Source organism: Corvus cornix, chromosome 4 (genome assembly GCF_000738735.6).
Source record: "Corvus cornix cornix isolate S_Up_H32 chromosome 4, ASM73873v5, whole genome shotgun sequence".
Taxonomy (NCBI): Eukaryota; Metazoa; Chordata; class Aves; order Passeriformes; family Corvidae; genus Corvus; species Corvus cornix.
Window position 1 is genome coordinate 43,188,874 of NC_046334.1, and position 27,774 is coordinate 43,216,647.

The 27,774-nt window shown below is 40.2% G+C and overlaps 1 protein-coding gene and 1 long non-coding RNA gene across 9 annotated transcripts in view; one reads left to right on the top strand and one right to left on the bottom strand.

Annotated features, from left to right (window-relative positions):
• The window catches only part of SLC7A2 (solute carrier family 7 member 2), a 55,360-nt gene extending 36,089 nt beyond the window's left edge, over positions 1-19,271 (bottom strand). The window contains exons 1-4 of one of the 8 annotated variants that reach the window (XM_039550972.1): positions 19,137-19,271; positions 17,632-17,717; positions 9,526-9,599; positions 7,062-7,172 (exon numbers count right to left, since the gene is read on the bottom strand). The gene's annotated coding sequence lies outside the window, so the exon portion shown is untranslated. Of the gene's footprint in view, positions 1-487; positions 582-7,061; positions 7,173-9,525; positions 9,600-11,278; positions 11,320-17,631; positions 17,718-18,764; positions 18,895-19,025; positions 19,066-19,127 lie in introns of those variants that run through there. The other 7 variants (XM_039550971.1, XM_039550970.1, XM_019287284.3 and 4 more) reach the window with 7 other exon arrangements.
• LOC109144963 lies at positions 18,300-25,814 on the top strand. The gene is made up of 3 exons (XR_002046052.3): positions 18,300-18,596; positions 21,034-21,076; positions 23,458-25,814. It is a non-coding gene; the product is annotated as an uncharacterized LOC109144963 (long non-coding RNA).
• Positions 25,815-27,774: the final 1,960 nt, after the last annotated feature.

Below are 27,774 nucleotides of genomic sequence, written 5' to 3' on the forward strand. Positions count from 1 at the left end.
TCTGTTATTGAACTACCTAGAACATTATCTATCAATTTTTTGGTAAAGAGGGTGGAAAAAAAGAAAAAAAATGCAGCAATTACTAGTCCACACATCATCCATTAGTAAGAATATGATTCTTTCTGGTTATTTGGTCTGAGATTATAAACCTTTTTGAAAAATATATCCTTGTTAAATGCTATCAATCTGGTATACTTAAAAGACAAATAACAAGCTCTAATTGAAGTAACAAAATAGGATGGAAGTTTGGAAATCTAAGGCAGGAAGCCTGGGTCTAGATAAAAGGATATGAAGCACAAAATCTCCTTGAGATTTTCTGAATTAAGAGCAACTTTGTACCTTCTAGCAAAGTTTCAGTGGTGCACAAATTAGACATGTTTTTTGGTGCTAGCCAAAGAGAGTTTTAGAGATCTATCATACATACAGCAGAATTTCTGGCTAGAACAAAAGGTAAAAATCAACCTTGAAGATAATCCAGATGACTCACCTGGAACTGTCATCTTCTTCTGATTTAGGCAGGGATTTACTCCCCAAAATCTAACTTCCTCTCTATTTCCAGACCCTGCAGGCACAAAACTTTAAAAAAGAAGACAAATATCAATGAAATCTGATACTATGCTTCAGCACTGCAGATACTTAAGGAAACTGCCATAGAAGCCTGACTGTTGTGTGCAAACCATCTGCAATTACTTTGCCTCTAAATGATGGTAGATGTTCTACCTCCTCATGTGTAACTCTCCAGTAGCACCACTCTAATTATCCCTAAAGGTTAACTGCATGATGACACACTACAGTCTTCTGCTGACATAAAGTTGAGAGAAATTTTTGAAAGCTGAGAGTACAAATCTGAGAAAGAAAAATGCTGTTCCTCTAGCCATGCACCATAAACAGGTATTTCTTCTGAAATTTTCAAGACAACTTATTCTACACGTCAACTATAGCAAGGTAACGGCCTAAGCAGGAAGGCTAAGACTCCACAGGGGTCCAGATGGGCACATTTCACTTACTCTGCAATTCCCAACAATCGCAAAGAGAAATGAAAAAAAAAAAAAAAAAAAAAAAAATCTCCAAATCATTAGAACTGATCAATTACCTTCAAAAGAAGCTTTAGAAGAGGTTTTTTTTTTCTGATGGGAATGACAAAACCCACCACATAGAGCAGACAACTGTGTGATGGTCAGGAATACTTCTGAAAAGGTGTTCAAGACAGGCAACAGCAAACGGATAAATTGTCCAGAGCAGAAAAAAATAGGTTTACTCTTGAAGGACATTGGTGGGCTCAGCACTGGACTGCAATGATTCATGTGAAACTGGTGACAGATATTAAGCCAAAACATGAGAAAAGGAGAAAAAGGCAGTTAAGCTACTGAGACCAGAGATCAAACAGATCAAAGGCAGCTACTTCTTCAGAAAAGACTCTCTTCTTTTTTTTTATTTATAACTTTGCTCTCTGCTGTGAAAGTTGCATGAGTGTGTGACATTAGAAATTTTGTCATAACCTAGACACAAATCATCCAAAAGAGCAGAAAATACATCTGAGAAAGCAGGTACCTTACATTTCATGCCTATCACCATAAAATATACACTGGGATAAATGATGTGATGACATGCCATGACTTCTTCAATAATTAAAGTAATTTCATATTTCCTTTCATTCTATAATGCAAACTTTGAAAAAACTGTATCTCTCAGAAAACTATTTCATATGATTAAAGTTATGTTCTGCTAACAGGTTCTCTTCAAAGACAACACAAACAGCATGAAAATATCAACCAGCTGGGGAAAGTGTTAAAACTATGAGTCTGGCTCTTCCTAAACTTAGCTTAACTCAATTTATTCACATTGCTTCTTTTCTTCTCCCCTTTCTTCCACAAAAGACAAAAGACCAAACAAAATAACGTTCACAGTTTTAACCACTTGGAAGTAAAACAAAGCACTCATTGGAGGTTGTGTAAAAGCAAGGAGATGGACTAAGTGAATGTGAGTAGTGCTCAGAGGATTTTTTTGTTCAAAATTTATCAAACTGAGTATATGGCACACAGAAAGCACAAGTAACAAGTTCATGCTGAATCAAAGGCTATTTGGAAAGTGCAATCAAAACCGGATGAGAAGTCGTGGATAAGGAAGAGTTAATTTCTGGCATTGGTATGAATTTTGGAATGGTATAAAAGATCAAAAAGAAGCTATAGACTAATAAGATTATGACATCTCTACTTCCCCAAAATGAATTGAACATCTCCCTAAGAATATAACTGGGTATTACATGGACTTCTACTCTTAGGCTAGGCATCAGATGTTAGCCACAAATTATTCCTTATGACATCTATGCTTAATACAATTTAGCAATGCTGAGAGACAGCCAAAATTATTATGCAACAGAATGCCCACTCTGATGGGAAATATTTTTAACACTTAGATGAACAGAAAATCTTGAAAAAAGAAAAATAAAAGAAAAAAGAAAAACAGAGGAAAAGAAGAAAAGAAGTCGGGCTGTATCAGATAAGCAATTTTCTGTCAGCTTTATAGATTACAAGCAGTGTTTTGTATTATAGCTAAGAGTAAAATGACTTGGTGACCACATTTATTTGGATAATTCTTGAGGCTGATGTGACTCAAATTCATGGAACTAATTTGTCTGGATAACAGCTTTACAAAGGTTCTGAAGAGTCTAGACATTTTCACTGTGGGAAAAAAGATGCACAATCCATTTTATACAAACTTTAAAAATAATATCCTGCAGTCATCCTGTCATATTACAAATTGTACTTCTAAAGTCAACAGCAGATAAACTAAAGCATTTGAAAGTAGCTGTGTTTGTACGACACTGGAAGGTATAATGGGAAATGGAAACAGCCTTTGGTTCAACTATTTTGCAAGAAATGATGTAGCAAAGAAAAAGATCAGTTATCTCCAGTGCTATAGACTCCACACAACTTAATTTTTAAGGCATGTGAAAATTTTACCTAATGATGATATATGATATACGATATGAAAAATAAGCTATTTTTCGAAGAACTACTTAACTATGTCATTTCCATCCACACTGATTGAGGCTCAGGCAGAAGAAATGCAGGATCCATGAGAATTCCGAGCACTGTTTCTAGCAGTCTAGCACAGCTTGACTAACTGGAGAAGAAGAAAAAAGGAGGCGAGGGAAGAGGCAAATATTGTATTTGAGTTGCACATCACTCTCTCCCACTATAGGTATAATTTTAGCTTACAATTAGGTTTTAAAACTTACATCTAACATACTTTGGCTTTACTCCACTGTGGCCTGCCAACCTATTTTCCAAAACTAGTTTAACTAGAACTTTTTCAAACACTGCTGCCAAGATACTTAAGCTCCAGAACAGGAGGAAAAGGAAAAGTCAGCATTTATTTCTTTTAAAAAGTAAAAAAACCCCACCTGATTCTTTATCCTCAGTCCAGAAATTCAAATTTATGCATAACCAAAAAGACTGAAATCCCTTCAAAATTAGGGCTTTGTTATAAAAGCACTTGAATTTACTACAGATTGTAGCCACATGGCACAATTCTCTCTATAAATAGTTTGAGCCCCAGTTAGTGAAACAAAAAAACCTTTCAACTGTGCTAAGATAAAAAATATCTCTGCAATTATTCATACTGCAGTAATACTCAGCTCAGAATCAAGGCCTTAGAGCTTAATCTAAGAAAAATCAATAGTATGAGAAAAGTGGAATTAAACAGTGAAATGTGCGTGTGCTGACGGGTTCATCTGTCCTCCTACAGATGCACAATGAATGTGAAAATCTAAATATCAAGATACTATCAAAATACCAAGAAGCACCAGTGTAGCTATTGCTGGTCAAACAAGACCAAACAAGCATGGAAACAGTCAGTACAGGTCATCTGCCAAACATACATCCAGCTTTCTTTCGTTGGTGCTTTGTAGATTATTCGGATTCAACATTTTCCATTACACAGCAAACAAAACACTTTCAAGCACTGTCTTTACACTTCCCTCTTTTTGGCAAAGCCTCATGGAGATGGATATTCCCTTTCTGCATGGAGTCACATGGCAAAGACAAGGGGTAAGGGGTACAAGTTATTCCTGGGGAGATTTCAATTAGACACAGGAGGAAAATCTTTCACAAGAGCATTCAGCCATTGGAATAAGTTCCCCAGGGAACTGCTGGATTCCCCAGTGTCGGATCCTGTTAAGATTCAGCTGGATGCGGTGCTGGGCCATCTTGTTTAGACTGTGCTTTTGCCAAGAAAGGTGGGACCAGACGATCCTTGAGGTCCCTCCCAAAATGGTATTCTGATTCTATGTTTCCATCAGTGGAAGATCCACAGTCAGCCTGGAACAAGACATTCCCTTCTTTGGGTACTAAATTTCACATGTGCGCACCAAGAACAGTCCAACCAAAAACCTTTTATTTGATTTAGACTTCATGTTGTCATACTTAGCTCAATTTTCATGGAATACTGCCAAGGAAGTTAGAGATGGGTGATAAAATGTGCTGAAAAATATCTTTTTTCTGACCATTCACCACCAAAGAGTGAATGAATGCATCAGTCTCAGAGCTTGGAGAGCCACAGTGGGACTAGCTGCTGAATTGTCAACAAAACAGGTTTTGAAGTGGAATCAGAAGGAACGGGAGAGTCATGTACAACAACAGAAACTCCACCAGTACCACAGTGCAACGTTCTAATTGCAGCATCTACAGGCAGAGCCGAGTTACCCTTGGCACATTTATACCGGCATTTTTGCTCAGATGCATATTTTCAAAGATATTTTCCCTGTCATACAGACAATTCAATGTGCCTTGGTTCAGTCCATGGAGCAATCCTGAGATATCCTTTTGTATGAAAGAAAATTTGGATATGTATTCCGGAACAGCACCTAGTACGCTCCAAGTGGTAATGGTGTCATAGGTTAGCAAGCATAGTCCCGGAAGGGACGTCCTTGCTAAGGGGTGCTTACAGTTTCCTCTGGGAACTGATAGAACCTATCAGCTGGCCAGTTTGAATATGGACAATTCTCTAAGCCACTTAAAGTTGTGATCACCTCTGTTATCCACATTTAAGAATAGGCAAACTCCCCCTCCAAGCTCTCTCTCGTTTCCGGTGCTGGGACAGGTGGCTGCAGGCCCTGTGTGGGGGCCAGCGGGCCCGGCCAGGCCCTGCTCGGGCCAGGCCGGGCCGGGCCACGGCCATCCTGAAGCCATGGACCTGTTCCAGCCGTGGAACCCCCCCCCCCCCACTGCCTTGCCGTGGGCAGCCGGAGCGGCTCGGCTCTCCCCCCTCTCCACTGCGATAAGAAAAATTCAACATTCCAGCTGCAAAGCTGCAAGGCCGAGGTGAGATTAACCCTTTTTATTGCTGTGAAGAGCTGAAAACCTGAGGGAAGAGAGAGAGGAGATGCTTAAAGCTGAAATTCTGTTGTGAAGCTATGATATATCAGAGTATCCTGTTGTAATTTCATGAAGATATGGGGGGTGGAGTGTTCAACTCGTGAGCAGAAGCACCTGCGCTGAGATAGGCAGATGCTGACGCAGCTGTAATTTCATGAGAAGTTTGGACAGGGAGAGATGAACCAGATGAGGACTTTTGCTCCGAACGGGAAAGGAGAAAACCTCAGTCCCTAGAGATGCTCCCAGAGATAGTCCTAACGATGAAGATGAGGAAGACCCTTTGCTCCCAGGGAAGGAGGAGGGCCTCTGTTTTTGTTTCTGAACGGCTCAACCTTAAAATTGTACCCCAAATATCTTCAAGAGTGGACCCTCGAACGCAGTTGCGGGAAAAGCTGCAAGTCGGAGGAAAGGACTCACACGCAGGCAGAGAGACTCCTCTTCCTGAATGGACTGAACAATATTTGGAAGTGGGCGGCTGTCTCGTTGTGATAATGTTTTCATAGCATGAGCAAGAAGAGACTTCTCTTTCTAAATGGACTGAACAAGGTTATTATGGAAGTGGTAAACAGACTGAACATCTTAAGGGTTGTCTTTGAACATTGTCAGTGGGAGAAGGGAGGAGGGTGGGGGGGAGGAGGAGAGTTCTGAAGGTGGTATAATTTTTTTTTTTTCTTCTTTTAGGTCTGTTAATAAACTTCTTTATATTCTTTCAAGTTTGGTGCCTGCTTTGCATTTCTCCTAATTCTTATCTCACAGCAGATAAACAGTAATGAGTATTTTGGACCAAACCACTACAAATGGAAATTCAGTCTGTGAGACCAGAAAAAAACTAACCTGAAGTCCTCCCAATTCTCCCACACACAGCAAAATGTAAGTGGCGTGGTCAGTGAACCCACTGCATCAGTTTTCCTCTACAGCTTCATTCCTGCAGAGCTGCACCAGTTGCTGAAGTAGACACTGCCACTGCACACAGATAATACTGAATGCTAAGGTGCAAAAGTTGCAGGCTGGTCTGCAACCCACCTGAACACAAAGGTGCTTATCAGACAGCTAAGCTCTGTGCTGCCATTGCTTCATCAGCAGCTATAGCACAGTTGGAACTAAAACCTCAAACCAGCATTTTCAAAATAAGTGGTGTACCCTAACTGGATGCTTGCTCCTGCATTCTTCCCTTGGGCCAACATAAACATTTCTGTGGCTGAAAAAAGTGAATTAAACTGGGGGAATTAAACCACAGTAACACTGAATAGGTACTAAGTCAATTTTGAACCAGATTGGTTTCCCAATAGAATTTACTATAGAGCTGCACAAGTTCTTGTACCAGCACTACTGCAGGGTAGGCATAGAGAAGGATTAACTGCTGTAGGCAAGACTTAAAATATTTCAACTCTTTTTGGTGCAACCATAACTGAGTAAGGAGAAGATTATTCTCAAGGAAGGCTACAAAAGTCTGAATGGCAAGATTAAAGTCTAGAATGTAACACTGCAGCAGCATTGATGACGAATGACTCATAACAATGTGTAAAATCTGATCCCATCACTGGTAGAAACACGTGCAAAAGACAAATCCATTTTAAGTAAACTTGGACAATTCAGTTGTTCAGCACACAGTATTACTGGTACATCTTAAGGAAATAGATATATTTAGAGAATAACGGTTACAAAAGTTACTTTAAGTCTTACTCCATTCCAAGTTCTGTGAAATGAATTGAACACTGACACCACACCCTGCACCCTGATGTGACATTCACTGATGGGAAGGCCAAATGAGCTTCTGACTCCAAGTTACGCAATCTGAAATATGAAAAGCATATTAAGGATACTACAACACTATTAGTTCTGCATTATTTATACAAAAACACAGCCTAAGTTCTATTTCAGCATGCCTGATTTTCAGTGTACCTACTCTTATTTCAGTGCAAACTGTAGGAAAAAGCAGCTAAGAAAGACAAGGACAGCAATCTATAGAGGCTGCATTTGTATAGGAGGGATTTATTTACTCTCTTATTTCAATCTTCTGTTTCCACAGTTTCTGGAGAAGACCATTATGAAAGCTCATCCCCACCACATGCTGAGATAGTCTTAATACATGAACTTGGAATTCAAGCAGGAAGTACTGCTAAATTCTAGGGTTCATATGTCTAAATCCATACAAAGTAGACTTCTTCCCCTTCCCTTCAGTTATAAATTTCTTATTGGTAACTGGTTCACAGGGCTTAGTACATGCCTTTTTAGTACACAGTATATGCCTCAGTATAACAAAAGGGCTGTGGCAGGCATACAGGCTGTTCCTTCTTCCCACCACCCAAAAGCAAGCTGGTACATCATACAAGCTTGAAGACACACACAGACAGCGACTCCTCACTGTGGAGCCTGGTGCAGGACTGTATTCTGAAACATCACCTTGAGCACATATTGTTTCACATTTTGCAACCTTGAGTGGGATTTTAACTCTATTGTTTCTCTCTTGGTCTGAAGCATATCCCACTCCTCCAATTCTTGAAGGTTGTTACAATATCAAATTTCACCTCTTCAGGCAAGAAAACATAGTTTTGTAATGGCTCCTACCTCAGAGTCTGTTTGCAGAACCTTATCTTTCTGTTCTGCCCACTAATTTACCCAATTTATCAGCAATAATGAAACAAGCCAAATACATTTCAGCAGAACTGTATCAGTCATGAAAAATGCTGATGTCAAGGACTTCAGTATTTCTGATGGGGCAATCTAAACTTTCCCTTCCTGGGCCTCCAAAGCAGAAATCCATGACAAAATAGTCAGCCTTATGCAAGTTCCCTGTCTGACTCAGTTTCAGATCAAGGGAAACAACTTCTATAGCCTATCCAATTCACAGATTTATTTCCCAAGTAAGTTTTGTGGAGACTTATTTGTTGTAGTTCCTGAAACCCTGCTTTCTAGGTTTGCTAAAAGAAATACAAAAGTTCTCCACACTCAAGCCAGCAGCCATGCTAGTTGTTCAGGAGAACACCACAGAAGTAGCATTGTGAATTAACTTGCTTTATACCACCATCTCAGGTCTTCCTTCAGCGTTTGGATGGGTTTTCAAGGGGGTGTTTACTATCAAAGAAGATTCTACATATAGCACTTGGAAGAGTGTCTCCAACTGCTCCAACTTTTCCTTTCAACTCAGATGATGTTTTCAAGGGTTTGCAGTCTCCTCCAGCGAGGTGATGAAATTCAAAGTCACATATGTTACATGCCCTGCTGTGTGTTTCCAGAGTCCTGTTTCCCTGAGCATAGAAGGAATGAAAGTACCAGGAAAGCTTCTTCGCTTTCAGTTCCAGGTTTCTTTCCAGCTACCCCAAGCTGCCTCTCCACAGAATGCTATGAGCAACATTCACATCACTCTGTTTTTCTGCTGCCTTTCTGCCATTTGCAAACAGCTGCAATGAATCCAACTCACTGTCTAACTGTGTGCTATCAGCAATGCCTGTTATCAAATCCTTAGAAAGTATACAGAACCCTGAAAACCACACTTCTATTAGCTAGGTTTCAGCCAAGCTAAAATACTGTATTTCACTGCTCTTTTATGTAAATTAAAGGAAGATACTTATCACATTCACCATTCTCTACAGGAGGAATTTCTACCAATCATCACATAGCTGTTTGGACAAATATGCTGTAATATTGCCATGTGTTTTCATGAAAAAGCACAAGGAAATAGTTCTGAAGAAAAAAAAATTTAAAAGAAATTCTGATAGCTTATAATAGTGTACTAATAAATGCAAATGAGAGTTGAGATAGTGTTTGGGATGGGGAGGGAAGACAAAAGATATTCGCCACTTTGGTAATTTCACTGGTTCTATGGAAATATTCTCTATTTACAATGCCAAACAGAGATCAGAATCAGGTCAAATACGCAATAGAGGAGCTACGCTTATAGTAAGGATGTAGCAGATTAAAAGTAGGAACTATCCAAAATTCTTCATTCAGAACCATTTCACACACAAATCATTTACCAAGCCAGTCTAGAAGACCATCACTAAAAATGCACTTGGTAAGTGTATCTTCTTGTTTGAGAAGTTATTAGTCTCTTTAGCTCCAGTCCAAAGGAATGAAACTATGGAATTGAACTCTACACGACTTCCTTTGTTGCAGGAAAAGAATGATTCTAAATGCCAAAACTTACTTCAAAAGTTTGAGGGATACCACAGTCATGGTCAAAGTTTTTCAACTAATGCTTTCTTCAGTGACAAAGATGGTCTAAAAGGAAGGGAAGACAAAAATCAGAGGAAATAAGAGAAATTACAGTATGTTTTACAGCTATGTGGAGCATATTGAATAGTTTCTTCCAATGGCAGTACAATTGAAGCAACTCACACTGCTCAGTCTGTTCTCTCCTCTGTGTCCATTCCTTAGTTGTGGCTGCACAGCCATGTGTGTGGCCATTCCAACTGGAATAGGGAACTGATCCTCATTCAAAAGTATCTCAAGAAAAAAGATTAATGTTTCCTAATCCAGTTCATTGCACAGAACCACAAACAGCTGTGCAGGCACAGAGGGATGGTTACAGGAGCAGGAACAAGAGATAGCAGCTCTCAGGGAGCACAACATAAGAGTTCCTTATGCTGATACAGCTTCAGTAAGAAATGTACAAATTGTACCTATGAGCTCACCCAGGCCTGGAAAACTACTTGTTTCACAGAGCAGAGTGGATACATTTTAATTAATTTCAATGAAGGAGTGTAAACATTCACTTTATATTATCAGAAAGCTAACAATTTATTGTGTGTGAACAAAAATGCAACATAAACAGTATTTTACCGCAAATTCTGCTCATTTTGCATCTGGTTCATTGAACTAAGTGCAACCCATCTGTTACCATACAGGACAGAAAAACTGTCAAATAGGAAAAAAGCCCCTCTTCTTTAATACAAATCTAAAATTATTTGCTGAGACAACCAATGAAGTGGAGTATATAGGCAATTAAACACCATAGAAGGCTTTGCAGAGTACTGTAAAATTGCATTAAGGTTTGTAAATGTTTATAACTTGGACAATTAGGAATACAGAATGGGGTTATTAAGTCTGATGTTGAAACTAATTGCTTCAGAATAAGACACATGCATAAATTAAAAAATAAGTTTCAACAATCTAATAAACTGTTTCTAATAGCTGGACATTGAATGGGAGACTGTAAAACATTCTGGACTGGACACTCAGAAGCACTGTTCCACTAAGGAATAAACGTTGAGACAATTAGAACTGATTTCCTTCACTTAGAGGAAGTACATTACAGGGCTGATTTTTCCCTTTCAGTTTCTTCTCTATCTACCATGCAAAATCCACACAATGAATCCCCATTGCTCTAAGACATTCATTCTACCTCACAGCAAGTGATAAATTGCTACCACACAGTATTTTTCAGTATCAGGCTCTACCATGATGATGAAAGTTGCATTTTCATAGGACAAATGGGATGTCTCCAAATGATATGCTAACATCTACTTTTTAACTCCTGAGAACTTACTGTAATTGTGTTAAAAATGTAAAGGAGTCTCAGCAATAGCTGGTTGACATAATTTCCAGAAAAAGATTATACAGTTTCAGAGGTTGGACATTCAAAACAGAGCAGGAAAAACTAAACAGACATGGAGAAATGAACAAAAAGCAAGACTGCTAGGAAAGTCATATATTACTATCACATTGTAATTGGAAAACCTACAATAAAAATAAGCTGTAACATCCAAATGTATGATTTTTGGGAGTACGTGTGTTTGGGGAGGGCAGTGGAAGATCACAGATTAGTCTTGTAGTAGTTTGAAAACAAACCAGTGGGAGGCACCAATTCAGAATAACAATTTAATGGGGAAAATTAAAGAAAAGAAAAAAAAAAGACTAAAAGAAAACACTGGTTCAAACTGACAGAGTCAAGATACAACCTGAGTCCCTGTTAGGCAGGGTGGTGGTAGCAGTCTGGTAGAATGGTGGCTGCAGTCCTCTGAAGCAGTGATCCTGTAGAAAAAAATGGTCTGTTCTTCCTCAGAAAGTCCAGTGGTGGCTGTGTAGCTCCTGTCCTCTGGAAATCCAGTGGGAAGGGTGTCTCTGGTGTTCAGCGTCTCAGATTATATCCACGATGGGATGCTTGGTTCCTCCCTCTGGGTGGAGCATCTCACAATGGGGTAATGAGTCATGAGGCCAAGTGTTAATTAGGCTCATTAACAGAAGATAGTCCGGAGGGAGTTATCTCTGAGTCATGAGGCAGGACAATGATGGGCCATTAACAGAAAGATAGTCTGGGGGGAGGAGGCAAGGAAACACTGCCCCACCTGATTTCAACAGCTCATGAGGATGGTAATAGAATAGACTGCAACCCAGGACAAGTCTGCATGATGATCTTGACCTAGAGCATCCATGAACTCAGGTTCTGGTGTGACTGTCATGCACTTGAGCAAAATAAAATAATTATTGTTGCTAGTTAGGAAGCAATTTTTAACTCTGTATTGTTTTTAGGTAATAAAATATAATAAAGGAAGAAACAGAACACATCAATTGTGAAGTCACAACACTTTCCATATAAAACATACTTATGAACAAGTGACTCCTGCAGAAGTATGTTTTTAAATAATTTTGGTGTCCAAAGTATGCAGTTAAATAATTTTGGTGTCCACTGTGGGATTGTTCTAACCTATTTATTTTGTTGTCAAGGAAATTCCTGATAGCAGGTCAGCAAGAGTAAAACCAAAGACCACAAAGTAAGGTCTTCTTCCTAGTGTTCTGAGAATATGTAAGCAAGCCAGCTCTGAATGTTTTACTTATAATACATTTAATTTTCCTGCAATTTTCCATAGACCTGATATGGTGCAGCACAAGAATTTATGCAGAATGTGACTGAAAACCTAAAGCTGTCAGGTGACCTGGATCTACCGCATGTCTTAAACAAACCTGTTCAAACTCTCAGGAGCAAACACCATGTGAAGCACCGTTGCTTCTCTATGCAGCATCTCATCTTCAGCTACAACTGCCATAGAGAACCTCACAGCATTCTTTTCTCATGTAACTGGCATAACACAAGTTTGCCACTGCTCCACCTCCGAACACTCAAAGAGATCTTTCAAATCCAATGGTCTCTCTCATTTTTTTCCAACCATGTACTCCCCCGAGCAGAAAACCATAAAGTTATTCTATACAAACTGATGTCAGCATGAAGTATAGCAGTCTCTACTGCACTGAAAAAGAAGTTGGGAAACAGCAAAAACAGCACACTGAGAATATGAGGAACAGCAACTCACCTTTGAGGCTTCCTTGGGAGGTATTTTAATCTTTTTTCATAGTAACTATTCAGGCCAATTTGGGGTTGGGGTACTGAATAAAACGAACAGAAAGGTGCGGAAGTTGCTTTTGCTTGTGTCCGCGACAGATGGAACATGCGGATAAGAGCAGAAAGGATCAGATACTTGTCAAAGGATGGCAAGGACAGGTACACAGGCTACCTTAAAACAATGAAAACTTCAAAGCAGGTCGGTTTGATACAACAGGAAGTCTACTCATAGATGGTGTTTTATGCAACACTAATTTCTATTTCTCTGGACTTCTCCATCTGACAGTGAATATTATAATTGTAAGTTTCATAGTATTTTTAACCAAGCACCATGTACTTCTCGGTAATTCATATATTTGAATTTTTAATATTGAATCTTTTTACTGATCTAGTGTGAGATAAGTGCATTTTTTCTCTTACCAGCTTGCCAGCATAGCAATTTACCTAGGGCATACTCATGCCTTATTGAAAAATATTTTTTTAAAAAAAACCAAATTCACAGATGTAGGAGGCACCTTCTACAACAGGCCTCCAGCTCAGGACTTCCCTCTTTACTCAGGATGAGGCCTTGTTATGCCTGTAGAACAGGCCCTATTTATCAAAAAGTGCCCAGGGCCCCTCCTTGAGTCTTTGTAAAGAAAGAGGGTGAGCACAGATTGGTAAACAGTGCATAGAGATAAGGCATCGAGATTTTCTAAAAACATATTGCTGAGGAAAAACAACAACCACAGAACATACAAATTACTACACACATATTATTGCACATAACAAACCTGATGTTTCAAGATACTTCTTCAGTAATACCCTAAAAAGTTCTCCCTCTCTTCAAATCCTTGCATCAAGGATAGAGCAACTAAATTCTGAAACTGATTGTACTCAAATACATACCACTACTTTAAACCTTAGACTGTCATTACAAGGACCAAATTATTGCCTAGTCATCTAAACTACTGCTTCCAAAAAGCACACTGAAGCACTGTACCTTTGAAAAGAATCACAAATGCGTGCTAACTCTATATATCCAAAAGGCTTTCATCTAATTCACAGTGCTGAAAGTCTTTCATGGCAAGTCACATCCCATTGTTTTCTCTCAACTGCATGAGGGTCCAAAAACATTTGAGGGTAAAATAAAATCAATAGCAGACCAAATCATTCATAAACAGTGTATTTGGAAGAATTAGTTTAGGTCCTCATGGGAGTAATCAGATATCTTGATGATATCCAAATGTTTCAATTTCCTTAAATAATATGGAGATGTTTCTCAGTCTAAGGAAACTGAATAAAGAACAATAATAATCCCTCCTAAATTCTGTTTTAATTATTATTTATTCCATAACCATGATCTGCATGGTACTGCACAAACAAAATAAAATAAGCACAATTGCTTTCCCATGTTGTCAAGCAGCTTGCAATCCAACTCAAGGCAAAGAATTAACTAACCTCAAACAAAATGGGCAAGGAGCAGAAATCATCTACATGAATTCACAGAGCTATAGAACAGCTTATCCACATCATTCGCTGTTATTACAGTAAATGAAATAAAGATTAGATTGCACTGAATCCAACTCCCTCCCCTTAAAAAATTCACCTAAAACATCATGTTCTTTAAAGCAAAAATAAATTTATTCCATACATTTCCCAAAGAAAAATATTCTGGAAAGCAAAAAGCACAGGTGAAGTAAATTTCTATATTAAATACAGATGATGGAAGAAAAATCTGGCAAAATCACTTGGTACAGTTTGTCTTTTCCTTCAGTCCAATCTCAACTGACAAATGTTTCCTAGTTAAGCTCCCTGCAGAAGTATATTTATTTGCATTTTGCCAGTTGACACCTTTCTATGTTTTGTTACCTAGCTACAACAGATAAATTCCCAAAAATCCCAGTAACCAGTAAATTGGATTAATGTAATCATCCCTTTCTGGTAGTACATCTGACAAAGTAACTTTAAGAAATGAGGTCATTTAGTGAGAACAACGATGCAAGAAAACTCTGGAAACTGATGTTACCACCACAAAGAGGCAAAACTACTGCTATTAGTGATAGAGGCAACTACAGCATAACACTGAATCATCAATACTGACTCTGCCTGCTTTGATTACTTATCAGAAACAGCAGATGTTGCGTGCACTCCACTGCATTTCTGATGAGTTGTCACAGGGAGCTGAGGACAACAAAACCCACCCTTCTCTAGCAACTGCATGAGGTCTTTTGGGTGACCTACATTAACTACTGGGTGTGGCAGGAAAAGGTAATTGCAAAAGTGAAAGGGAAGAGCCAGAGTCAGCGAACAAGCATGATGGTAATGTGATGGTTTATATAGGATTGTTTCCTCGATTTTTTTCCTGCGTGGCTGGTTTACTTCTACTTGTCAGACACATGCAGCCATTGAGACACTAACGAGAGACTATACTCTTCCAAATTAAGTGTTGTGGAAGTCATCCTATGGCCTGGATTTTTATGTAAATTAGTTTTAAATAATGCTTCTAGAAGCCATAACCCAAACTAGAGCAGATGCTGTCATCAGAGCTGTGGTGTCACTATTCCGTACTATTCAAAAGTTCACTGCTGTCTGGGCAACATTTTGAGAGGCTCCATCTGTCTTTGAGATTCTATTACCTTTACGATATGTGAATGGAGATATACTTTATTTGTGAGGACTTCTGTTATTAAGTTTAACCATACAATATTCTACTCCAGTTTGTTGCTTAATTCTTCATAACAGTTGTTGGGGGGCTGCTTACTTATATTCACAACCGTCACACATATACTTGGGAGTCTATGTAGTCTAGGACAGAATCTTTACAGCCACGGTGAAGAAAGATACGACAATTGTCTATGTATGCTATTCCAGTAGTACCCCTCCACAGTCAATAAACACAGGCTCAACACCAGCCATTAAACTATCAATATTTTAGACCGTCACAACCTGCCCACTCTCACTTCTACAAGGGTTCAGTTTATGGTCAAGTGAGGAAGAGGGGTATTCATGTGTGTAACTGCTGTAGATCATATATTGGCATTAAGAGACCTGCAACAATCATCTTGCAACCAGAATGCTTTATTTGAGGTAATTTCTTCTCCAGTTGTGTGTAGAACAAGATGTCCTGAGCTCATCCTGTGGTCAATCACATTTCCCATCAGTATCCTACATCCATTCAGAAATCTCTCATTCCCCACATATGCAATCCTTTGCAGGAACTCATGAAGACAATGACAACATTCAGTGCATTTCTAAATGATCTTTTTCTTGGAGTATGTCCATTCAGATAAATGAGAATTTTGACATCAGGCAAGATAATATCGTGGATCTTGGATGATTGTCAGCAATGACTAAACTCAGGAGTCCCAGAAGCCACTTTTACTAGTAACCTTTATAACTCTCACTGGAGTTGTAGTGGCAGATCACTTATACAAATGCTTTTCCCAGAAGAGAGGAGGACACATTTGTCTTTTTCGGAAATCTCAACTGTTTGCTTCCAAGAGCGCTGTCAGCTGACTTACCAATACTAAATTTCTCAACTTCTAAACTAGTGGGATGAAGCTCTCCCCAACTGGAGAACAAACGAAAAGGACAAAGAACTGAGAAGCCAGAGGATCAGAATTGTATCGTGACACCGAGGGATCAAAGCCAATGTGCTAAATGGCAAAGGTATCATGAAGATGGACACTTTCAGACATATGAAAATTTACACACACAGAAACATGACTCCAAGTATTTCTGTATACTTTTTAGTAATTTCAGCAATGTATAAAATGATTTTTAATATCTTAGTACGGAAAAAGCTAATATGAATGCATGAAGTTCTGCTTTAAAGTCACAAATATGCATTAAAATGGCACTGCTAACTTTCTACATCTTTGGCTATATGGCATAAGAAGATCCCTAAATAAAATATGCTAAGTACATTAATTTATTAACACAATGCTCTCAGGCCCATGGTGTGATTTTTGGGGCTGTTCTGTGCAGGGCCAGGAGTTGGACTTTGATGATCCTTGTGGGTCCCTCCCAACTCAGGATATTCTGTGATTCTATGAGTAGTAAGAAAGTCGAAACCCATTTTGAGTTAATCTGTAAGCGTGTATAAAGCTACAAACAGCTATCTTGTCATTCATCTTATCAAGTATATTTCTACTGAGGTCAGGAACCTTGGTCAGACCATTTATGCATGCAGACATACTGAACTTCAGGATCAAAACTCATTGCATTAAAACTTCAAAAAGTGCCAGTTTTCATCCACATCTGAAGAACCAAAGTTGCATTTTAGTAACATCACTTAGACAGAAGATTACTCCATGCACAAATAACCTTCATCACAACATGTGGCAAAAGGGTAAAAATGCATGCCATTCATACAAAACATCACTGCACTTTTCATAAGATATCAATATGGCTACTTATTACGTCTCTGTGGGGTTGTTTCTTTTCTGTGCCAATTTGTATCAGAACCCAGTGCAGTGGGGTTTAGAAGAATCGTGTGGACAGGGGTAGAGTCAAATGAAATCAATTGCAGCCGTGGAGATCTGCTTACAAAAGCAGGGCAGGCAGGCACCATGTCTTTTTCTGTCTGAGTATGTAGTACATTATAGATGTCAACGAAAACAAGCTTAGGTTTTGTATAGGCCTGATGCCTATTTTTACTGCTGATGTTTTAATGCCATTAGGTAACACAAACCAGAACTCAAAACATTTTCCACAGTGCGTAATCCAAATTCTAATCCAAGACCCACTGCGTACTGAGTCTGCACAGTGTCCACAGGACCTTTTTATAGAATGTTTTGTCTTTCTAGCATAAACGAACTGCCATCAGCTTGTTTCAATATATACAAGTCCTATATGCCACAATCCCTTGTCTTACCTCCATCATCTCTGAAACAGCTAAACGCCTCACAATATATTTGTTTTGATTTTAATAGGAAGGATATAAAGAGAAAAGTTAGAAAGCTTCTAAAATAATTTGGGGTATTAACATACTTGAAGCAGAGGGTAGGCTTGAAGAAAGTCCTTCCACACCTTAGGCCAAACTTCAGGAAACTTCTTTTCCTTTCACAGGTAAGTTACTGGAATGATATGTTAAGCACCAGCATAAAAATCAGCAGAAACTACATGTGCTGTCAGAACTAAAGTGGTGTGATATCCCTGCTACCCCAAAACTAATGTAATTCAGCCAAATTAACGGAATTCACCCAGACCCTGCATCAGATTGATAATGCTCTGCCATCCAAACGTGGTATCACAAATCTCACCCAATACCAAATACTTTACACTGAAGGATTATGTTCTCCTGCTTCTGATACCTTAAACTTTAAACTTATTTTACTGGACTAGTTTTCTCCAGCTGTCAGTAGCATTATATGTAGGGTCATATATACTTCAAACACATTTCTACATTTAAACATGCAAAGTCGGCAGAAAGGAGCAATCTTACATTTCCTAAATTTGTTTTACCACAGTTAGGGACCTGCACCCACTCTCTGCTCTCCACTGAAGTGTGATTTCCCCAACTTCCCAAAACGCACTGAAGAACTGGGATTGCACTGCAACTGTGTGCTTTGAGTCAATAAACCCCCGCACGGACAGCACCTCCAGGTAAAGTCAATGCCTTGAGCGAGCTTATCAGAAACCCAAGGGGGGCGTTTCACCCATCGACGCCTCCAAACCCTTACAGCAGCAGCAAATGCTACCCCAGGACCAGCAAACAAGGTCCCACACGTGCCGCCCAGGAGCCCTCAGGTGCCTTTCCCCTTGTGCCCGACACCCACTGGTGCCACATCCAACCCCGCGCTCCCTGGCTGCAGCAGCCCAGCGCTGGAACCAGCGCCAGCGGGGGAACGCCAGCGCCGTTTTCCCGACGGCGGACTTTAAAAGGCAGCAGAGAGCTCCTTCCCTCCTCTCCCCGCGCACGCCGCCCGATGCCAGGAATAACTCCTCGGAGCGAGGTGGGGATCAGGGCCCCTCCGGCCGCACAGCGGCCTCGCTGCACCTGGGACTTGAGAGCCCTCCCCACCACGTCCGAGCCAGCCGGGAGCCCCCGGCAGCGGCGCTCCCTCCAAGCCCTTGCCCACCCGGTCCCGAGGAAGGGAAGGCGGCAGAGGGGAGCCACTTACGCGGCCCGGGCACGGCTCCCTGCGGCGGCTCCGGGCTGCACGGAGCTGCGCTGGCAGCGGCCGGGTTCTCTCGGCAGCCAAAGCCGGGGCTCTCCTCCCCTCAGGGAGCCCCCATGCCCGGCCTTCCCACACGTGCGGGCCGGCAAACCCCACCCTGCCGACCCCCTGCCCGCCCTTCCCTCTTCTCCATTTAGGAGAGTCCGCTCAGCTGAGCGGCGCGGAGGCGTAGTAGGGATGGGTGTTTTCCTTAACGGGTCGTACCGCGTTCCCCGCTGTCTGCCCCGGGGAAGGGAGGCCGGTCAGCCCCGGCACCGCGGTCTCGGAGCCTGTACAGACAGCCCCGCTGCCCCCGCCCTCACAGACCCGTTGCACCTCCGCGGAAGCGACCGCTGGAGTCCCACCCGCGACGCTCTCCGGCTTCTCAATCCCAGCAACCACGGGCTTCTCCAACCTTGTTCTGCCCCGAGTGCTTTGATATTCTGCACGGGAATAGCTCTGGCGGGGGGTTCACGAGTGATCCGCCCTCAGAAACAATTTTCCCGCAGCCTGCGGGCGGGTGGGTGCTTTGCGCTGGGAGGCAGGAGGAGCGCCTCCCAAAAGCCCTTTGCCGCTTGCTGGACCTTGAGGCGTCCCGAGGCGCCTTTCAGGAGCATGTGGTGGGATTTTGTGAGGAAGCTCCATTGGGAACGAAGGTAGAGGAGCCGCCCTGTCTGTCCTAGCAGGTAACACTTTGTTTTGGGAGACATCATAGGCAACGTTTGTCTGAGAGCAGCAGAAAGTGCCACAGGATGGGTACAACAGCTACAATGCAGCTTCTTTTCATTCTAGTGTTGTCAAGCACTTCCTTTTCCTACAAGCCTTGTCACATTTGTTTGAGATACCTGGAACTTGGCAGCTCCAACTATCCACAGGCTGAAGAGTTTTAGTCCCTTCCTCTGCTTCAGCCTAAATAATTCAAATAATTTCTCTCAGCCAGATATCTTTAAAAACTCATTTTAAGGCTAAGAATAGCCTTAGGCTAAGAATGGCTAACGCTAAGAATAACACTGAGAATAGCTGGAATAGATCTTATAGTCATCATCTTTTTCTTCCTGCATAGATTCTACTTAAATAGGTCCTTTCCTTTTAACGCTATAATCTGAATCATCCATCTGGTTCATGGGTTATCAGGGATTATCCCACTCTGCTCTGCGCTGCTGTGGCCTCACATAGAATACTGTGTGTAATTTTGGGCACCAGAATATAAGAAGAATATAAAGCTATTAGAGAGTGTCCAAAGGAGGCCTACAAAGATGGTGAAGGGTCAAGAGGGGAAGCCGTATGAGGAGAGGCTGAGGTCACTTGGTCTGTTTGGCCTGGAAGAGACTGAGGGGAGATGTCATAGCAATCTTCAACATCCTTACGAGGGAAAGTGGAGGGGCAGGTTCTCTTTAGTGACCCAACAGGACCCGATGGAATGGCCTGAAGTTCTGTCAAGGGAGGTTTAGGTTAGATTTTCGGAAAAAAAAAATTCATCCAGAAGGTTATTGAGCACTGGAACAGGCTCCCCAGGAAATGGTCACAGCACCAAGCTATCTGAGTTCAAGAGGCCTTTGGACAATGCTCTCGTGCACAGGGTGTGACTCGTGGGGCTGTCTTGTGCAGAACCAGGAACTGGACTTTGATGATCCTTGTGGGTTCCTTTTATGAATACATAAAATCCTTGGGCATACCTTTACAAATTTTGGCTATGGATCTGCTCATCTCTTTTCTATGACATTCTGTCACCATACATGGTGTGTGTGTACATATATATGTAAATATATACATCATGTATGCATATACCCACACACATGCATCCCTAATGTAGGCTTTCAGGAACTTCCTTTCAAAAGTACTTTAAATTCCATCTTTAACCAGCTAGGTTTTGCCTTTCTCCTTCTCCAGGGAAACTCTTTCAGAACTGCAAATCTGAAAGAAGTCAGACATCTATAACTCTGATTGAGCTCTCATTCTGTGAGTCTCTTGCTTCTCACAGAGGAAGATCATGCAGAGGGCCAATCTGACAAGATAAGAAGAGCAGAAATATTTTTTGGGGGGTGACTGTTTAGTGACTTAGCACTTCATAAGTGAATTTATGACTATAAATTAAACTATTCTCTGTTTATTTGCAGAAAAATAATAATTGACCATTCTGTTAAAAGTCATGTTGTGTTCCCATGTTAATGGACTACTTTTACATTTAAATTATCATTAGAATTTTTCATCTTTCCTTTTCTGAACCTTTCAGGTACAGTGTCATCAGCCTACTAAGAAATAGCTACGTCAATAAGGTAAGCAATACAGTGAAGATTTTTTTCAGAATATGCATCAGTTATTCAGAGAAATCATGTGACTAAAGGGGCAGCCTATTCAACCAAAACATTGGCAATCAGAAAGTTATTTGCCTTTGCTCTTGCCCTAGCCATGTGTGCAGAACAACAGTTCTGACTAAATGTTCCAATCTGTATCAGGAAATTATGTATGTGATACATAAAATCTTCTGAATACTACTGAAGGGTAATTTTCGAGTAACTGGATTTGTACACACAAGTGTTTCACTAAATGCTCTATATACTACATTACATGTGAGAAGTCAGATGCTACAATAATTAAGCAGAACAGAATAAATTAGTCTCACCAAAGCTGTGATACAAAATTACTTTTGTGAAATTCCAGTTACCCATCTTGCTGCACTGTATGTGCTTTTGTTGCATGAGTATGAAATGACCATTTTCCACCACATTCTTTAGCTGATAAATGCAAGGAAATTTTTATCATGTGTTCAAAACAAAGTGAATAAATAACGCATCCTCTTTCTTTCCCCACTATTCATCTTCTACCTGAGTGAAGCAATTGAAACATAAGACTGTGTTCTCATTTTGAAAATTCTAGTATTTTCCTCTGTTAATATGTTCCTTTCACCTTCCTGTTTTTCACTGGGTTTTTCTATTTAATTGTTTCTGTTCTGAGTATTTATTGTCCTGTGTGTCCTATTGACAGGAGGAAATGTTGAAGAGATAGTACTAACATACTTAATGGACATATAGTAAACTTAATGTCTTGACGTTTAAACATGTACTTGTGAGCTGTGCTGGCTGGCGATCTGGGGGGAGGAGGCTAAGCTCTAGCCTCCTCCCTCTTTACCACCTAGCTCATGGCAAAGTTATTCATAGACAGTGGTTCTTTGAGTAATGTAAATGCTGTAAAAAGGAAGGCATTCTTCCTTGAAAACAGGTTAATGCTGATATGGCCATGACAGAACTATGTAGCAGAGCAGAAGGTTCATGTTTTGGCTGCCTGGACTACATTTAGCCATTAGATAACTAAGGACTTTTATTATGCAGGACAGATTGTCCTTTAAACTTTTAAAATACAAACACAGAGGGGAAAAAAGTTTGCAAAGGAAGAAAAAGCCAAGAAGTATTTTTAATCCGCATTAATAAAAAAACCCCACTGTATTTTATTAGACTGAACAACAACAAAACAGCATTTAAATAAATTATGGAAAAGTAGTGTATCTCTGTAAGTAATTAATTACCCATTTGCAGGGAAAAAAGAAGTATGGAGGTTTAAAAGAACATTTACATGAACACTGGATGACAATTTTTAATAGTTGGAGATTTATTTTCTTTAGAGAACTTGGCTGTGTAGATTCAAAAATGAATGACTGCTTTTCCCCAATAGGAAAAAGTTCTAGCAGGACTTGATCCGCAGCTGCCTAAAGCAGGCTTGCCATTTGAGACTTCAAGGGGGCGTACCAAGGGGAGTGTAAGGGGGAGTGGCAGGAGAGCTGCAATCATCTCCTGTTTTCCCGCGAGCAACACTGAGGTAACTAACAAGTACCTCCAGCAAACTATGGCAAGTCTCAGGCATTGAGCAACTGAGGCCGTGTCAATGAAACTTTTAAAAGTAGGAGGAACGCATGCCTAGAAACTTGCCCAGCCTCATCAGCAAAGAAAATACACTTTTTGTTTCTGTTTTCATCAGGTTGCTTACATATTAACCACTGCTTAACAGTCTCTGTTTGCAGGCTCAGCATACTCTCTTCTGGGATCAGAATTTGCTTAAGTACTTCGGGTTTGATTAGCCATAATGAATCACATGAGTGGCCTCAGTAAGACAGTATTAGGTGACCTGCTGAAGCTGAACCAGCAGCATGAGTTTTGGCCCATTTAGAGAGAGAAATGTGCCTTATGAGATTGTGAGGGTTGGCTTCTTTTCATCTCTTCTACTTTTCCACATGACCTGTGCAGCAAATTGACACCTTAATTTGTCTGAGAGAAGTTAAGGAGGTAATCTCTTAAATTAACTTGGGGTAGTGATTTTGGTTATTGACTCTTTCTAAGACATGAAATAGCTGCAAGTTTTTCAATCTGATCTTTGTAGAGCTGCTAGCTAAATTCAGAAATTGTATGCCCTACTTCTGCATTTATGCATCACATGCGTTACTCAGTGGAGTTCTGCACAAAATTAGCATCTGTCAATGCAGGCTTGTCTGGTATGGAGAGCAGCAGAAAGAAAACTATAATGTGTTGCAGCAGAACTGAAATGCTAAGGCTTAAACTGGAACTAGATATGGTCCTGTAAAAGTGATGCTGTTGGGTACTGCTATTGTTATCAGCTCTGCAAACTCAGAATATCTTCTGAACCATAAACTTTTTTTCTTTCCCAGCATCAACAGAACCCATGGACTGTATCACTTGATGTCCTCACACGCTCAGCTATCTTGAAGAGTCCAAACTTTTCAGTTTAGAGGGAAGATAGCACCTTGCCTGTGATTTATAAAGAAAGCTTGGATAACCAGATACAGATGCTATCTCATTGAGCTTCTGGGATTCCTGAACAAAGTTCACACTTGAGAACAAACCTCTGTGTAAAGGTTTGTATGTTTCTGTGTAAAGGATGCTCAGGTTATCTTTTAACAAACAAGTCTTTCTCTGAATTCTGATAACTATTTATATAGAACTTTGTGTCTCTGCTGTTTTATTTTACCTGACATGTGAACTTAGTTCTCCAAAAGTCTGGAGGCACTTTAGCAGTCCATGTCAATTGTGCACTGTAGACACATCATGAGAAACATGAGCTGCTCGACACGTTTCAGTCAGATAGTTAATTTTAATGACAAAGGCAATTCTACATCAATGGCACTGGTCAGTAATTAATTAACAGTCCATTACTCTGATGTTTGCCATACATTTTAGTTTCAGTTCAGCAGTTTTACTCTGTATCCTCGAGCTCCTGCTTATCACAACCTCCAGCTCTCCTGAATCAGTTTCTGTGGTTCAACATGTCTCAGTCGCTCAGAAAACGGACCAAAATTCTTTTAAAAATCACTTTTGAGAATAAAGTAATACTTTTAATCAGCTTTCCCAGGAAGATTTCACTGACCTTTGGGTTGCTGTGTAGTCCTTCAAACAGCTATTCTTCCCCTTCTCTGTAGCCAAAGATGTAAGAGAAGAACTTCCCACAGGAAAAGGGTGGGAGAGAGCAGCCAGATGTGAAAGACTTAAACAACCCTTCTGCCCTTGGAAAAGAAGGAGTATAAATATATACTGACACATTTTTAAGTTCAGCTCTGCCTAGCATGGTGGGAAGGAAGTTCTCTGAATCATTCAGTCCCAGTTATACCACTGGAAAAACCATAATGTCAGCACACTGCTCCATCTCTGCATAACAACAGCATTCATTAATTACTGAAATATTCCCCGAGGAAAATAATGTTTACAACTGGGGCTTGTAACTGACTACAGAGATGCCACAGATTCTATGACTAGGTGCATTGCGTATGTCCTTGCTCATCAGTGTTCTGATGTGTGTACTTTAAAACTAAGTATACATTATGCATATATGTACTCTGAAGTGGACTAAAATGATATGTTTGCAGCTTTTTGATGAGATGAAGCTGAAGTTTTAAGTGGTAAGGAAGAATGCAAAATTTTGGATATTGCACATAGTTTTTCTTCTTGATTTAGAACATTTGCTCTTCAAGTTTTTTCTTAGAAGAAAAATATCACCTAGATAACTTCCTCAACTGCCACTGAACTTTGGAGTTGCTCTTTTGTTGCGGTGGCTAAGTACACTTTACACCCCTCAAGTTGCCTTAAAAATGGTCCCTCCTTACAACAATGTGCTAGAAAAGTTCTCCCTTTGTCTAGATTCTGCTGGTCACTGGCCCTCTCCCCCTCCCATCCCTTTTCCCATTGGCCCCTGTTATGTCACTCAGCCTTGCCTCTGCCCCCAAGCCCTCAGACTATTGGTTTTGGATGCTCTGCCCGCCTTTGGGAGTTTTCGGGATAAAACGAGCGCGGGCTTTCGGTTGTTTTTCGTTCTTGCTGCTGTTCCCTTCGGAGTGTTGCCATTAAACGCCTTGGAATTGCATGCAGAGAGCCCCTCTCACCTCCCTGTCTCTGGTTCCTGCTTAGACTGTGTGTGCGAGCAGCTGTTCTCGACCACCTGCGAAGGTGAGATCGTGTGCACGCGTAGGTGCTGGCAGAGCGCCACCTAAGTGGTCCACGAGGGACCCAGTAGGGACAAACGCGACATCGATCCACCGAAGCCCTTTCTTTACTCTTTTTGTTCACTTTCTCTTTTGAAAAATACAATAGAAGGCACCCAAAAAATGGTTGTATTGTTCCACTCCTGCAATTACTATTCATCAGTAAGAGATGACATGATAATGAAAAACGTATCCTGCAAAATTCGTTGAACCCACCAGAGGATTCTAAGGGTATTAAATTTGGGGTATTATTCATATGATGGATTTGTATCCACCACTTTTCTGTACACTGCTGTTCATTTTCTTGAATAAAAAGTATGAGTCATGCAATATTATTATTTTCTTCTTTTGATACCTGAAATGTGCTGAGCTTAACTGAGCAAAAAGTGATAGAAGACTGTTTTTCTCATGACATCAATACATATATTTTATCCCCTCTAGCCACCCACATGTGGCCACTTACACAGGAGGAATAAACAATCTACCATGTAGAAAGCAGTGAATCGTTACTTTAAATATGAATGTGTATTTGCATAATACATTTGTATATATCTAAGTTTGCATTAAAATTTCTTATTATTTGGCTGATCAGCATTTGTTAAAATGCTGATGCACAAGGCACCACATAGTAAGATTACTAAATACATGGAAACTGCAAAGAAAAATCTTGCCAAAGATCTGCCAGCTGTCACAGGACAATTGCCCTCATCAAATCCTACTTCAAGATGTATATATATTATACTGAAATTTGCAGTGCAAATACTCAAAAAAGAAGGTTTTTATCCCAGTAAATATAAGACTGATAGGAGATATGATTGCAGCATATATTTAAAAGGCTAAGTTTTGGCAAGAGAGAGGAATTGTTTAGATTGGTAAAAGAAGATGCTGGCACAAGAAGCCCTTGAATACATTTGGCTGAGATATATGAGCCAATATCTGAATTTTTGTAGTAGTGGTGTATGTAGAGAGGGGAACTAAAGTAACTGGTCTTGAAATGGAGCTGGCTGATTCATGAAGAAGATTATATAATGGAGTAGTTCACAATAGCTTCATGATATCCAGAAGCTCCCCTTTAGTCCTTTGTCTTTCTGAAATGGTGGATGTATTTTAATTACTAAAGTAGTTTTGGAGAACACTGAATGTGTTTGTTACATTGCCTGGGAATCATTAGGCCTAAGCACAATGATTTAGAGACAATTTGTGTTTTTATTTTTTATGTATACTTTTTATAAGAATGAGCAAACATGGATTTGATTTATTTCCCAATTAAAAAGAGTGCGGCAAAAAGAGGTTGTTTTAGTATGACCCAAAGAAGAAAGATATCCAACAGAGAGCAGAACTGAACTCGTTACAACAACACTATAACTATGAGGATTAACAGGTTGGCTCTAAATGCTTTGTAAGACATAGAACTTAACACCCTGCAAGTGCCTGTTGGACATGGACTGTACTGGTCTAAAAGCAATTCTTTGCAGGGTAATTTGTTCATCACTGCTCACTGTCAGAAATTATACAGAGCATGACCTATTAATCCTGGTATTGAAGACCTTCCAGTCCCAAGTTTTGTGGTATCCAGTTTGCTTAAAAATAGCATATTTCTAGAGCTAAAGCTAATGGCAGTGGCTATGGTGCAGTTTGTAGTCTTGCAGCTATTATGGTTCACATAGTAAATGCCTGTGAGCGTACAGGTCAGAAAAGGTGCAGCTCTCTCCCTGTAACTTGTGACTTAGTCTTTTCCTAAGAAATCCTGAATTATGCAAATTTCACAAAACCAAGAAACTGTGTTCAAGACAGATGCTTCAGGCTACATGCTAAAGCAGAATGACTCATCATAACCAGAGTCATATAAGCAGTTTTTTGGTTGCTGAAGAACAGAAGCTCTGAGTTATTCCTCTGGAAGGGTATTTCAGAGCTTCACTGCTCTGATGTTAGGAGATATTCCTGTTTCATCCTCAGGTGAATCCACTGACAGGTTATATTTTTATTCTTTTTTAGAGTGTCAGTACCATCCTCTAGTTGGAGTAACCTTCCCTCTCCCTTTCCTTCTCAAATGGGTTTCCCGGAAGTTACCATATTCTGTCTCTGATTTCATTTTGCCAGCCTCAATAAGCAAAAAGCTTTCAGTCTTCTCTTGTGTAGCAGGTTCTTCATATCCCTGATCAAGCTAATTGCCTTTTCTTACACCCATTCAAAGTTAGTTCCTATTTCTTGAATATGGATGAAAAAAATTTGTAGACTCTTTCATATAGGAGCTTACCAGGTCCTCTCCACATGTTGCCTACAGGACGCTAATACTTCCTGTATTTCTATATGGAATTCAAATCAGGATTGTGTTGGCTTTTTTTGTTCTGAACTACAGCTTCAAGAATTGGATTTAATCTTTTTGCATGCAATTTTAGATTTGTAGAAATTTTTTTCATGTATTTTAACCAGCTGACTCATGGAAGTATGAAAAATGGAAGGTGATTAAGTTTTTTATTCAGGTAGAAGGAC